Consider the following 14,986-nt stretch of genomic DNA (forward strand, 5'->3'; position numbering starts at 1 on the left):
TTGCAAAAAAAATTTGCAATAAAAATTAGTAATACAAAAGCCATATGATAAGGAGTCCCTAGATCTTTCTCTTTGTGGAACTTTAAAAAAAAAATTATACACAAAACATTCACGACGAAAGTGAAAAAAATAAAAAACTGTTCTATCAGAATACTCAGTGGCATAAGAGAGACCTTAAATGAAGCCATTATAGAAACTGAATTTGATTCGGGAAAGAGAGATTTGGCACAATCCTCGATGGGCAATCTCAAATTTCAGAACACAAATGAAGAAATTGTAGAAACTGAATTTGATTTGAGAAAGAGTTATTTTGGCACAATCTTAAATGGGAATACTCAAATTTCAGTGGCATAAGAGAGAACACAAACAATGACACTGTAGAAATTAAATTCGATTTGGAAATGAGAGTTTTGGCATAATTTTAAAGGGCAAGCTCAAATTTTAGTGGCAGAAGAAAATATATGAAAATCCAAATATATTCTGATTGTGCAGAAAAACCTCACACAATCTAATTTGCTCTGCAACAATGAATACAGTATATTCTAGAATGAGAACCTAATTTTGGAAAAGTATTGCACACAATCCAATCGGTAACTATGAACACAAATAAATTCCTTAAACACACTTCATTGATAGCGTCCATTCCATGTAGGTTTACAATGATGACAAACCTATGCTCTGTCTAAGATTGAAAGTGAAGCACCGACATGGGGCTTTTCTCTTAGACCTTGAGTGAAATATTAGGGTACTGTGAATCGATATCCGATGGGATCCATTGGAACAGAAAAAGAAACATTCTTTGAGCTCAAGCCCTACACCTTCAATTGACCATCCTCACATTTTAGGCCTTGAAAAATGGCTCGGCAACCTTCCAATTATTGTCGCATTTTTTCTGAGAAACATCTGTAAAAGATGAATTCATATGAGAGGGAGGGAGTGGTAGACTATATAGGGTGGCAGCCATGACTAGTTTTTACAAAAAAAAAAAATTAAACCACAAAGAAAAATCAATACTATCCTTGCCATGCCGAGATGATGATCCTCTATTTCATGCCGCTCCTAGTTGAATCGCATCAGCCCTGATAGAAAATCTGTCGATGTTGCAAAGGATCTGGTAAGGGTTTTTAAAAAAATTGAAACCCACCCTCGCTTTATGTCGGCAAGGGTTTTCTTAAAAATGAAATGGCTTTGAATACTACCTAGAGGCGTCGATTTTGTTTGCAGTCTTGAAGACTTAAATGATGCCTTCGAGATGGGTTCCATTAGACTAGTGGCAAACGAGTGCCGGCGAGAAGCAAGGCAGCAAAGCGATGTTAAGAAGGGAAAGACAAATGTTTGCATATCATTTGGAAAATATAATTAGGGTTAGGGCAAAATGCGTTCAATGAGGTTTTTATGATTTCTTATTAGATTTTTTTATATTGATGATACAAGGCAATTTGTTTAATAAATAGATACTTAAAAATTTAACATAGACACTTTGCAATTTAATATAAAATATTAAAAATTAAATATAAATATTATTTTGTGTAATTAATACATGTGTTCATATAAATCACATACATTAAAATTTTAACGTAATATAATGTTCAGTTATCGGGACGTGATAAACTAAAGATGGGGGGTGGTAATTGACTACGATAGGTAGGACACTAGAAATATGAGAATTTGAACAATTTATACTACGACAGGGTATAGAATTGATATTAATTTTGATAATGACGAGTCCAAACTTTAGTTATAAGTTGTTAACTAGGTGAAGAAGATGTCATTAAAAATTTAGCATTTTTCTTTATCGTTAAGATGGATTTTGAGTGATTTGAAGTTAGGGTGCACAACTATGGGGTCCTCTCCCCTATCTGCAACAATAAGTCTTCTATTCCAAATCTACATAAAGTACATTTGTTTGATCCATTCTTAAGAAATATTCCATTTTAAATGCATATATGAACACCTTTTGTGTTGGATTTAAAAATGTGTATCCTAACTATTTGGAGAGCCTTTCAACTACAACATGGTAAGATATGGAACCATCTGGGGTAATTTTTAATTTTGGAAATGTATACATACATGGAGATGGACTATCTTTACATGTGTCTAACTTGACATCTGAGAGAGGAATATGCTTAAAAATATATTTCCTTGGCTTTGATTTGGACCTTTAAATTTGTAAGACCAGTTGCAACCATCTTTGCCCCATCAAACCGTACTCATGTTAATGCTAAATAATCCCCTACATAATTAATAGTCCAACAAGAGAAACTATCAGTAAGGGATGAAGAGATGATAGTTTATTAACTACTCACTTCATAATATTGTACTGTAGCCAATAATATCTATCTTTTGGAGGAAAACATCATTATACCAATTATTTGATCAGAAAGATCCTTATGCCTGAAAGTATTAAATAGATTGAAGACGATGAAAATTACAACATAGTTTGAATAGATAATTTGATCCACATGATTATGACATGGGTGCAGGATAATTAACTGTAATCAGCTATAAGCTACATGATAAAGGGAAATGGTGAGAAGAATATTACCTCTTAAATGAAGAAGTAGACATCAATTTTCAATTGGATCACTCCACATACAATACTGTTATTAATCTTTACTACAAGAGAGGTTCCATGGATAATGTTTGAAAGCTTTGGAACAAGATGTTGTAGAGATAGCTTTTGATATGTTTAGTTAATTGTTTTTGTCCAAGAATTTTGCAAGCTTGGGGAAGTATATAACAAGGAAGAGATTGATTAAAAAAATAGGTAATGGTTTCTATTTTTACAATTGAATTTTCATTTTGGATGATTTAATTACTATCTTTTTCCCATCATTTTCTACAAGGTCTCTCTAATGTTTGTGTATGTGTTTTTTGTAAGGTTTCAAACTTTAATATTGAACCCAAAATATGTATCTATGTTGTGTCAAGATCCATGCCAGATTCTAGTGCCACTTTTGGATAGTTTATAGCTATACATGCAAGAAAGAGAAGAGGGGACCAAGATTTCAAAGAGGCATGAAAGATTTGAAGAAAGAGGTAGTCACGAAGATGTTTACTTCCATTGCAACATCTTTGTAGGAATGTGAGAGAAAGACAAGCTTAAAATTGCTTAAAAAGCATTAAATAGATAGTGAACAGGGGCCTTGTTGATGATAGCCTTATACATGCCACTATCGTGTATATTTTTTTCAGGGCAGGCTATCAAAGTTTTAGAAATCTATAAAGAAATGGGTTCAAAAGTCCATCTAATGAATCAAAAGATACTTTATTTCTGCATTTTGCGTGATTATTAATCTCAGACAAGGCCTTTTGGAAAATATGTATAATTTATTTAGTATTAATCCACATAACATAAGGCAACAAATCTATGTCACTAGAATCTGCACAAGTTGCCTTGCCCTACCCCCATTTGAGATGTCATTCTTCACAAAAAAAACTTCATAAAATGTAGTTGAAGAGATTGAAATTGATTAAACCTAAATATCTATGGTTGATAACCCAATAGATGCCTCTATACCAGTCTAGTCATCAACATCCATGTCTACATCTTCACAGGAAACATTAGAGCTCTCAACAATCCTTTCAAACAAAGTACCAGCTTCCACTTTCAAAGGAAGTTCATCAATTTTACTTTTCTTGAGACTTAAGAAACACCTATAGTAATCTTTGTAACATTGGAATCGTCTAAGTGCCTTATCTCCCCATCTTCTAAATCATTTGTTATGTCATAGCCATTATGCAGTGGACAAGCTAGAGAATCCTTATGAACTCGATGCTCAAGAAAATGTAGGGAACTAATGTTCTCCATGGTGGCTCCTCATTGCCAATAGTGGCATGTTGTGATGGTTAAGTTTTTGTGTTGTTATCCTTGCCATCAAGGTTCAAATCTCATGGGGATGAGGTCCCCCGTTTGTGGCCTCACTAGTTCATAACTCCAGGTCAAAGCGTTTACCCCTCTTTAAAAAAAAAAAAATGGTGGCTCCTCATTAAATTTTATAATCAAAAGCATCATATTTCTACAGTTGAAAAAATATATTTTTAAATTAATTTGTATTCTTAAATTGTTTATTTCTAATTGGCTGATTTGAATTGGGGTAAAATAAATTTATTGTAACAAAAACTTACCAAAAATAAGGATGCAAAGAAATTAAAGCCTTGTAACATTGTTATCTTGATTAGCATTTACTTCTGATGGTCTTGGAGAACATAATATTTCTTGTTGTAGAAAGTGGGGATGGAGAAATATGTTCTTTGAAGAAGCTTAATTCAAGCTCACATGTACCATTGTAGTCAGTAATTCGTTTCAATAACTTCTACATGGTTCTATCTAGCACACTGAATGTCATTAGTTTATGCACAAAAATATTTTTAGATACATTCCTTATTATATTCTTATCTTTTCCCCTTTCCTTGGATACATCAAAAAATTTACGTTGTTGTCTATTTGTAATATATTATCTTTCATATCCATGCAAAATTTCATGGATCTTAGGTTTCCACATTTTTTAGAATGAAATCTTGAATGAATGGAAAATTGTAGGTTGTTAATTAACACAAGATGATGTTTCTAGCCATAAATATCTATAATATGTAGTGTGATAAAGGGACTGCATTGGAAAGTATCAAGAAGCAAGCACCGAGTAACAATTCGCATTAGCATGTTAGCTATAATGGTTTGCAAATGCTCCAAGAAAAAAGAAGGGTTCAATCACCCTCTTTAAAAATGGGTCATTTCTAATGTTTTAAAATGATTTTTCTTTTCTTTTTGCAAATTCACAACAAATAATGTATGCAACTTCAATTATCAAATAATTAATAAGTTGAAAGTACAGGCTAAAACAAGTAAAAAATGCATCTTGCTAGCAAGATATACAAGTCAATATAACAATCAACAATTAGTATATAAATTTAAAAATAATATTATTTTTTAAACCCGTCTTTTTTCAAATTAGATACAAACATTGAAGCTAGTGTAGAAGTGAACCAATTATATAGCAATTACCACTATTTATAGCCAGGAAGATCATCTATGGAGTTTCTACCATGGCCTCTATTGTGGCATCTTTTTATAGTGGGAAACATTAATCTTCTTTAGAAAGGCTTTGTGGTTGTGCTTTGGTTGGCTGTGAGTTTATTGATATGGAGTTTCGAACATTTCAGCATAATGTCCAGTACTGGCCCATTTAATGTCGTGCTGATATTAATTATTCAAGTGTTTGGACACGTTGGGAGTGTCTCCATATGATGGCACATTATATCTTGTCTTAGGCATGTTTTGGATGAGATCATTAATTGATTGCCCTCTTCAAATTGGTCTCAAATGCACTACCGTCGTCATATTCCACTTTGGAATAACATATCATGAATGAATCTTCATCTGCAAGCTCCACGTTTCACCCATGTTTTATAAACAAAAATAATTAAAATAAATCTAAATTTTTCAGATGACTTTAAATCTTCATACTTTATAGATAATTGATTCCTATCAAGCATGTTAGTTAATTATTAGCATATCTTTATTTTCATATAAACCATACAAAAATCATTTAACAGATTCCACGCACCTTACAATTTCCTTAATTCTTGCAAAAATGGAAGTTGAACAGAAAATGTGTACCTTAGGCATCTTAATGCCAAATAATTATTTTGGGGTTCTTTGTTAGGCATTAATTTGTGGTTAATATTTGATGGGCACTGTATATTGGGGTCAATTTACTAGTTTCATGTATCCTTTGCCCCCAAAAAATATTACTCTTTGCACAGTATGACTAACATGACTAATAAATGTTTGAGAAAATTATTTTCTCTCACACAGATTAAAGAGCAATTCAACCAATATCTTTGACATTCATGACTTTCAATAAAACACGATGAGGAACATGTAGCTGTAATCTTAAAGAAAAAATATAATAGAAATGTCTTAAATACATTATGACAATATCATATTTAAATATATATAGAAATATATCATATTTAAATATATATAGAAATATATCATATTTAAATATATAGAAATATTTATATAGTTAAATAATATGTATTAGATGTTTATTTCTTTTCTCAAAATGTTCTTATTCTTACATAATATGTAGTTAATTTTACATTTTTTAATTATAGTATAAAGTAAAAAATCAACATACTAAAATATATACTTTTAAATAAATTTGATTCTATTTTATTTTTTTCATTTAATATTTTTTAAAATTGATTTTTTTATTTAATATTTTTTATACTTTTTCCTATTTAGTAATAATTGTGATTGAACTATTGCACAAATTTATTTTTCTTTTTTCTACATAAGGCACCAACTCAAGCTCCATTAGAGCTCTTGTTCTTGAAGAAATATATAGATTGTGTGTGTGTGTGTGTGTGTGTGTGTGTGTGTGTGTGTGTGTGTGTGTGTGTGAATTCTTTTTCAATAAGTATATTAAGCCCACTAAGAATAAGATGGTTTATTTATGCAAATTTGTCTAATCTAGTTGGTCCAATGATTAATAATGTAAGAGTTGTTAACTAATTTTTTAGTGTTTGTTTACTTTTCACAAATCTAACAATTGAAGATTCTTGTAGGACAAAAATTAAAGAAAATGTATTATACAAATTAAAATCTATAATTATTTTTGTACTTTGTAAGAAATAAATAATTATTTTTTAAAAGGAAATGGTTAGATGAAAACTTAATCCTAATATATAAATAACATAGCTCAATTTTTTTAAAAGTGGTGTGTGATCTATTAGTTATTGTAAAAATAATTCAAATTTAAATCATTTGATTAATATACATTAAATTTTGAAAAGCACGGACTACAACATAACAACAATAAATCAATGAACACCCATCTTTCACATTATCTTCAACTTTGAAATCTAGAGTCAAATAACTTTTTGAAAATGGTGTCATATTTTGATTGGGTGTTTGATTATCTTTAGGATTTTTCTCTATTTTATGTATGACTTCTCTTAAAGCACTCTATGACTCCATGGTGTGAAATTTTTTCTATATTTCTAAGTTGCACGATTAGGTGTGTTGTTGTTGTTTGATGAGAAACTAAAATTGGAAAATGAGTTGGCTAACCTCAATGAGAACATAATGAAAGGAGGGATGGACGAAGATATATTTTTACAGGAATCTAGTGTGAAGAAACAATACAGTGAGGTTTTAAATTGAGAGGAAATCTTTTGGAGGAAAAAATCATGATAATTATGGTTTAGAGAAGGGGATAGAAATACAAAAAAAAAATGCATAACTCGGTTAAAGGGAGGAGGGCAGTGAACAAGATCTTCTCTATCAAAATTTAAAATGGAAGGTTGTTAGAGGAAACCGAGTTAATTAATAAGGAGGTGGTCAACTTTTATATTGATATTTTTGTGAAAGATAATAAGGAATTGCCATGTGATGAGGAACTACAGGAGGCTATCCCCCAACTTGTATCACAGGAACATAATGACATGCTAATGAAACCTATTACTGAAAAGGAGGTGAAGATAGCCTTATTTAGTATAGGTAGTGATAAAGCCCTAGGATCAAATGGCTTCCCTACTTTTTTCTTTTAGAAAGTGTGGAATGTGTTAGGGAAAGACCTTTGGGAGGTGGTGGAAGAATCTAGGAAAGGGGGTTTTGTTGCAGTGGTAGATCAAACAAATGCTACATGAACTAACATGGTCGAAAAGGCGACAAGAAGTTAAATAAAATATCTTATGTGTGTTTGCAATTTTAAATGTTTTAATAAATTTCTATTGTGGTGGCATAATTGGAGTAGTAATTTGATGAACTCTCCAGGTATAGCCACTTAGGACAATGTGTGTTTGTTTTCAGCTAAGTTAGTTTTCTTTAAGTTAGAGTTTTTGAGTGTTTAATAATAAAACAAATCAAGTACTGGAAAGTGACAGGAAGTTGGCGACAGTTTGGATTCTTCATGATTTTTAAAATGACTCTTTGTTCTTGATTGAAAAAAAAAGGACGTTTCATCTTCCTACTTCATAGAGAGGAAAGTATTGAGAAAAGTTAGTTTTTATGTAATAGAGAGGGATCGAATGCAAAAGATAGGAATAGAAAGATTTTGAGTTTTGTTTCAGATTTTGTGGTTTTAGTATTGAATACATGGCTTCTCTCTTGTTTTTTTGAATTAAAAAGCCTAAAAACTCTAAGAATGTGTTGACAATTGCATCAGTGCATGACAAAACATTTAAAATCTAAATTATGAACCTAGACTAATTTTGCGAATTTCAAAGTTTGTTGTAGAAAATTCATTTATTTTTTTCTGGATCGTGAATGTGAGCACTAATTGTTTTAAGAGTCGCATCATTTGATGGGAGTTTTCTAAACTCTCTATGATTGATTCTTAAGATCACAAAGGAGCTATGTATTATATTATTTCTTATTTCTTTTTTTTGGTCTTTTATTTTCGATCATAACAGTGTGGAATCAAGATTTTTAAATCGATGAATGTGCTCATCTATTCACCGACACATAAAATCTTATGGTTGTATGTGATGGAGATAATTACTAAATTAAAGTATGAGATTGCAACGTCAAGTCATATTAAAGAAGTTATCCTTGTCGACCGACTTGGGTTTAGATTTTAATTTTATGCATAGAAATGCGAAGAGAAGTTAAATGTAGTTACCATTGATTTAAGAAAACAGTTTGTATCCTTTCAAATATTCAGTTTTATTTTCGAAGGTGTTAAATCCATGCATGTTTTTCTATTTACATTATGGAAAATTCGGGTCAGCCTAAGTTAATTTGATGCAAAAACCAAAATGTTGCGACAGGAGGTTAAGAAAGTTCATGTCACCTGTTAGTTTTTAGTGGGTATTGAGAAAATCAGATGTTTAAAAAATCTGAAATAGGTTGAAGATTGATCCTGGAAGGTGTATGTGCCCCTTGAAGCAACTTAGTTGAGTGATTGATTTCCTCCTAAGTTTTCTAGGTGAGGCTCTGCATCATTTTTGGTATCAAAGCTAAAGAGTTTGCAGGTTGTGTGAAGTTACATGTTGTACATTCTTAGTCAAGATTTTTTAGTAGGGTCAAGCAAGATCGTGACCAATGCAAAGTTAGCTAAGAAAGTTGAGGAGCAAGAAGAACTTCTCTAGAAAGAGAATAGAGAAATGAAGGGGATATTGGCATAATTAGACAGTAAGTTGGAATACGTGAAGAATGTGGTTGAGAAGAAGGAAATGAAAGCAAAAGTAGAAGAAGAGGAAGAAGTACCAGATGATGATGAGGATAAAGTATCTAAGAATAAGAAACCAATTTTTAAAGCTTTGAAGGCTTTGGGAGGAAAACGCACTGAGTTACCTATGTTTACGAGAAAGATGGATGCTAAATTAGTGTTGGAATGGGTTGAAGCTTTAGAGAATCACTTTGAATGTGAGAAGATTTTAGAATCATAGCAAGTCAAGTTGGCTAAGTCCAAAATGAAGGGAGCAACCCTTACATGGTGGAAATTTGTGCAAGAAGAAAGAGTAAAGGAAGAGAAGAGGAAAATTTGGTCATGGAAGAATATGGTGTCTATGATAAGAGACACATATCTCCCTGAAGACTATGAAGTACAACTACATTAGAAAAGGTAGAATCTCAGACAAAGAGATATGGATATTTGCACTTATACAGAGGACTTTCAAAAGTTGAGTTTAAGATCAAAATTTGTAGAACCTAAGAGTATCAAGGTAGCAAGATACCTAAATGGTTTAAGGATGAACATACAAGAGGATTTGCAGTTGTTGAATCCTAACACAATAGCTAAGTGTTATCAACTAGCTTTGAAAGTGGAGGAGAAAATCAAGAGGAGACAAGAAAATAACAACAGAGGTAGAGGATGGCTTCCATTTAGAGGAAGAAGCCCAAATTTTCAGCCACAAATAGAGACACATAACGAAGTGAATAGGTTTGATAATTTTAGAGGAAGTTTCAGAGGTAGAAAGCCAAATTTTAGAGGAAGATCACCAAGAAGAATGAATGGAGCAATAAGATGTTACAATTGTAATCAAGAAGGTCATATGGCACACAAATGTCCAACAAAGGCAAGCTCTAGTACTCATGGAGAAAGGAGAATACACCTGACACAAGAAGTTGATTTACAAGATGATTCAGAAACTTATGGTTATCCAAAAAAGGAAGAAGCAATTATGATGAGAAGAACACTATTGAAGATGCCTATAAAAGCATAACCACCACAAAGGAAGTCCATTTTCAAAACTACGTGTAAGTCTGGAGGAAAGGTTTGCAAGGTATTGGTAGATTTTGGTTCTATAGAAAATTGTGTAGCTCTTAAAATGGTGGAGAAATGAAAGTTACCAAGAATACCACATCCATATCCTTACAAAGTGTCTTGGCTAAATAAAGGACAATAGAACTTATTGGAAGAGTAGGCTTCGGTTGAATTTTAGACTGGAGCATAGAAAGACAGATTATTGTTTGATATTGTTAATATGGATGCACGCCATTTACTTTTTGGTAGACCATGGCAATAAAATCTCAAGGCACAACATGATGGAGTGAGGAATACATACACCATTACAAAGAATAGAAAGGTCATTGAATTGATACCTATAGCTGAACCAAGTCAAGAAGAATCAAAAGCTACAGAAGCTAAGATCATGGTAATGGGTAAGAAAGAATTTCTAAAAGAAGTGAAAGGAAAGAAGTGCCCACTCTTTGCATTAATTCTTATACTCAAGGATAAATTATAGAATGATACTGAGAATTAGATTGAGGAAGAAAAATCAGAGATGGAACATTCAAACTTGAAGGTGGAAGTGACAAAAAAGAAGAAACAAAAGATGACAGAAGAAGTTAAACCTATTCTAGACAAGTACAAGGAAATCATAGCCGATGGAATACCAACAAGTCTCCCACCTATGAGAGAAATCAGTCATTGTATTGATCTCATACCAAGTTCAACATTACCCAACAAGGCTACATACAAGCTAACACCACAACAAAATGAAGAAATGGCAAGACAAACTAAGGAGTTACTTGAAACTAGTTTGATTGGTAAAAGTCTAAGCCCATGTGCATTACTTGCAGTCCTAGCATCAAAGAAAGAAGGAACATGGAGGTTATGCACATATTTGAGAGCATTAAACAAGATCACTATAAGGTACAGATTTCCAATGCCTAGAATAGAAGATTTACTTGATTGTTTGGGGAAGGCAAGATATTTCTCAAAGATTGATTTAAAAAGTGGATATCATCAAATAAGAATTAGGCTAGGAGATGAATGGAAAACAACATTCAAGAGAAATGAAGGATTATATGAATGGAAGGTAATGCCATTTGGATTGTCTAACAGTCCTAATACATTTATGAGACTTATGAATGAAGTTCTCAAAGATTTTACATGAAAGTTTGTGATAGTGTATCTAGATGACATTTTAGTTTTCAGCGATACAAAAGAGGAGCATTTGAAACATTTAGATTTGGTATTGAGGAGGTTAAAAGAAGAAAAGTTGATGATTAATTTGAAGAAATGTAGCTTTATGCAAGAGGAGCTAACATACCTTGAATTTGTAATCTCAAAGGGAACACTCAAGATGGATCAAGATAAGGTAAGTACAATTCTATCATGGCCAATTCCTAAAACTATTGCAACAGTTAGAAGTTTTCATGGTTTAGCCACTTTCTACTAAAAGTTCATTAGAAATTTCAATTTGATTTGTGCACCTATTTGGAATACCATAAAAGGAGGACAACAAAAGTCAATGAAGCCTTTGAACTTCTTAAGCAAAAAGTGGCCCAATAGCTAGTCCTTGCATTTCTTGATTTTAGTAAAGTCTTTCAAATAGAATGTGATGCAAGCAACATAGCAATAAGAGGTGTACTTAGTCAAGAGGGCAGACCTATAGCCTTTTTTAGTGAAACTCAATGAAGCTAAACATAAATATTCTTCATATGATTTGGAAATGTATGCCCTTGTCCAATCCCTTACGGAATGGAGACATTATTTTATGCCCAAGGAATTCATTGTATACACAGATAACCAAGCCCTTAGTTTCATAAATAGTCAAGAGAAATTGAATCATAGGCATATGAAATGGGTAGAGACATTGCAAGCATTCATGTTTTCTATTAAGCACAAGAAGGAAGTTGCAAATAAGGTTGCTAATGCATTAAGCAAAAGAACTTTAACTACATCACAAATTTAGTTGGAAACTATAGGAATTTCAAATCTGAAAGATATGTATGTTAATAATGCTGATTTTAAAGAAATTTATCAAGCATGTACTAATTTGGATGAAAGGTGCAATCATGAGTATGCTGATTTTCTTATTCAAGAAGGATTATTAGTGAAATGCATACCAAAATGTTCAATGAGACAAGATGTCATACAAGAGAAATATAGTGGAGTATTATCCAGTCATTTTGGAGTAGATAAGACTTTGGAGTTGGTTCGTAGAAATTACTTTTGGCCAAAGTTACAAAAAGATATGAGAAAATTTGTGGAAGAATGTACTATTTGTCAAAAAAGAAAAGGTAAAAGTACTAATGCATGATTATATCAGCCCCTACTTATTCCTTCAAGACCATGGGAAAGTATTAGTATGGATTTTGTTATGGGATTACCGAGAACTCAAAAAGGGTATGATAGTGTTTTTGTTATTGTGGATAGGTGTAGTAAAATGGCACATTTCTTACCATGTAAATCCACCAAAGATGCATCATACATTGTAGATTTATTCTTCAAAGAGATAGTGTGAATTCATGGATTACCATTGAATATTGTTTTAGATAGAGATGGCAAATTTGTAGGTCATATTTGGAGGACCCTTTGGAAGAAACAAATTTATCCTTTTCATCTGCATATCACCATAAACTGATAGTCAAATGGAAGTTATCAACAGATCTTTGGGAAATTTATCAAGATGTCTTACAAAACAACATGGAGAAAAATGGGATTCTATACTTGCTCAAGTTGAATTCTCCTACAATGATATAGTGAATAAAAGAACATGGAAATCTCCATTTCAGATTGTGTATGGTACACATTCTTAAGTTGAGAGAACTTCCAAACACTTTTCTGAGTAGTTCACATGAGGAAGAATTTTTTGATGCTTTAAAGAGGTCCAAGATCAAGTCAAGTTGCAGCTATAAAATTCAAATAAACAATACAAAGAAGTTGCCGATCAGAAAAGAAGAGAAGTATAGTTCAAGGTTGGTGATTTAGTATGGGCATATCTGAAGAAAGAAAGATTACCTCAAATGAATCATACAAAGTTATTACCTAAGAAGGTTGGTCCTTGTCAAATTCTGGAAAAATATGGACACAATGCATACAAAATTCAGTTACCTACAGATATTGGTATTTCACCCATATTTAATGTTTTTGATCTCACACCATACAAAGGTTCAAAAAACCAACTAGCACATGAAGATTCAATAACAATAGATTTTTAGCAAGTATCTAAACCAACACCACCTCAATTGGAGAAGATACTAGATACAAAGATAAAGAAGACTCGAAGAAGACAATACACTCAGTAATTAGTCAAATGGAAGAATAGACCAGTGACAAAAGCTATTTGGATGGATGAAAAACAAATCAGCAAACATGGTTCATTATTACATCTCATCTCAAGTGGACTTGAGATTCATTCTACAAGGGAGTATGTTGTAGTGGCAAATCAAACAAATGCTATAGGAACTAACATGGTCGAAAAGGCGACAGGAAGTTAAATAAAATGTCTTATGTGTGTTTGCAATTTTAAATGTTTTAATAAAGTCCTATGTGTGGTGGCATAACTAGAGTAGTAATTTGATGAACTCTCCAAGTATAGCCACTTAGGACAATCTGTGCTTGTTTTCAGCTAAGTTATTTTTCTTTAAGTTAGAGTTTTTGAATGTTTAATAATAAAACAAATCAAGTATTGGAAAGCGACAAGAAGTTGGTGACAGTTTAGATTCTTCATGATTTGTAAAATGACTCTCATTCTTGATTTTTTTTTAAAGGACATTTCATCTTCCTACTTCATAGAGAGGAAAGTATTGAAAAAGTTAGTTTTTATGTAATAGAGAGGGATCAAATGCAAGAGGTAGGAATAGAAAGATTTTGAGTTTTGTTTTAGATTTTTTGGTTTTAGCTTTGAATACGTGGTTTCTCTCTTGTTTTTATGAATTAAAAAGCCTAAAAACTCTGAGAATGTGTTGACAATCACATGAATGCATGACAAAACATTTACAATCTATATTTTGAACCTAGACTAAGTTTGCGGATTTCAAAGTTTGTTGCAGAAAATTCATTTTTTTCTGGATCGTGAATGTGAGCACTAATTATTTTGAGAGTTGCATCATTTGATTGGAGTTTTCTAAACTCTCTATGATCGGTTCCTAAAATCACAAAGGAGTTGTGTATTATATTATTTCTGTTTTTTTTTTTTTTTTTTCGGTCTTTTATTTCTGATCATAGCTGTGTAGAATCCAAATTTTTAAATCAGTGAATGTTTTCATCTATTCACCAATACATAAAATCTTATGGTTGTATGTGATGGAGATAATTACTAAATTAAAGTATGAGATTGCAATGTCCAGTCATATTAAACAAGTTATCCTTGTCGGCCAACTTGGGTTTAGATTTTAATTTCATGTATAGAAATGCGAAAAGAAGTTAAACGTAGTTACCATTGATTTAAGAAAATGGTTCGTATCCTTTCGGATATTTAGTTTTATTGTCAAAGGTGTTAAATCCATGCACATTTTTCTATTTACATTATGGAAAAGTTAGGTCGGCCTAAGTTAATTTGTTGCAAAAAATTGAAATGTGGTGATAGGAGGTCAAGAAAGTTCATGTCGCTTGTCAATTTTTAGTGGGTATTGAGAAAATTAGTTGTTTAAAAAATTTGAAATAGGTTGAAGAGGTGTATGTGCCCCTTGAAGCAACTTAGTTGAGTGATTGATTTTCCTCTTAAGTTTTCCAAGGTGAGGCTCTGCATCAGGTTTCATATTTAAGGACTTCAATAATACATTCCTAACATTGATACCTAA

At 32.0% G+C, this 14,986-nt stretch overlaps 1 long non-coding RNA gene across 1 annotated transcript; it reads right to left on the reverse strand.

The window, feature by feature from the left end:
• Positions 1-611: 611 nt before the first annotated feature.
• Positions 612-1,357, reverse strand: LOC149578379 (uncharacterized). Its single transcript, XR_016356234.1, has 3 exons — positions 1,200-1,357; positions 1,029-1,091; positions 612-903 (listed from the first exon to the last, which is right to left on the reverse strand). It is a non-coding gene; the product is annotated as an uncharacterized LOC149578379 (long non-coding RNA).
• Positions 1,358-14,986: the final 13,629 nt, after the last annotated feature.

The sequence above is a fragment of the Cupressus sempervirens genome, chromosome 1 (genome assembly GCF_028749045.1).
Source record: "Cupressus sempervirens isolate cs-2001-9-10 chromosome 1, ASM2874904v1, whole genome shotgun sequence".
NCBI classification, from domain to species: Eukaryota; Viridiplantae; Streptophyta; class Pinopsida; order Cupressales; family Cupressaceae; genus Cupressus; species Cupressus sempervirens.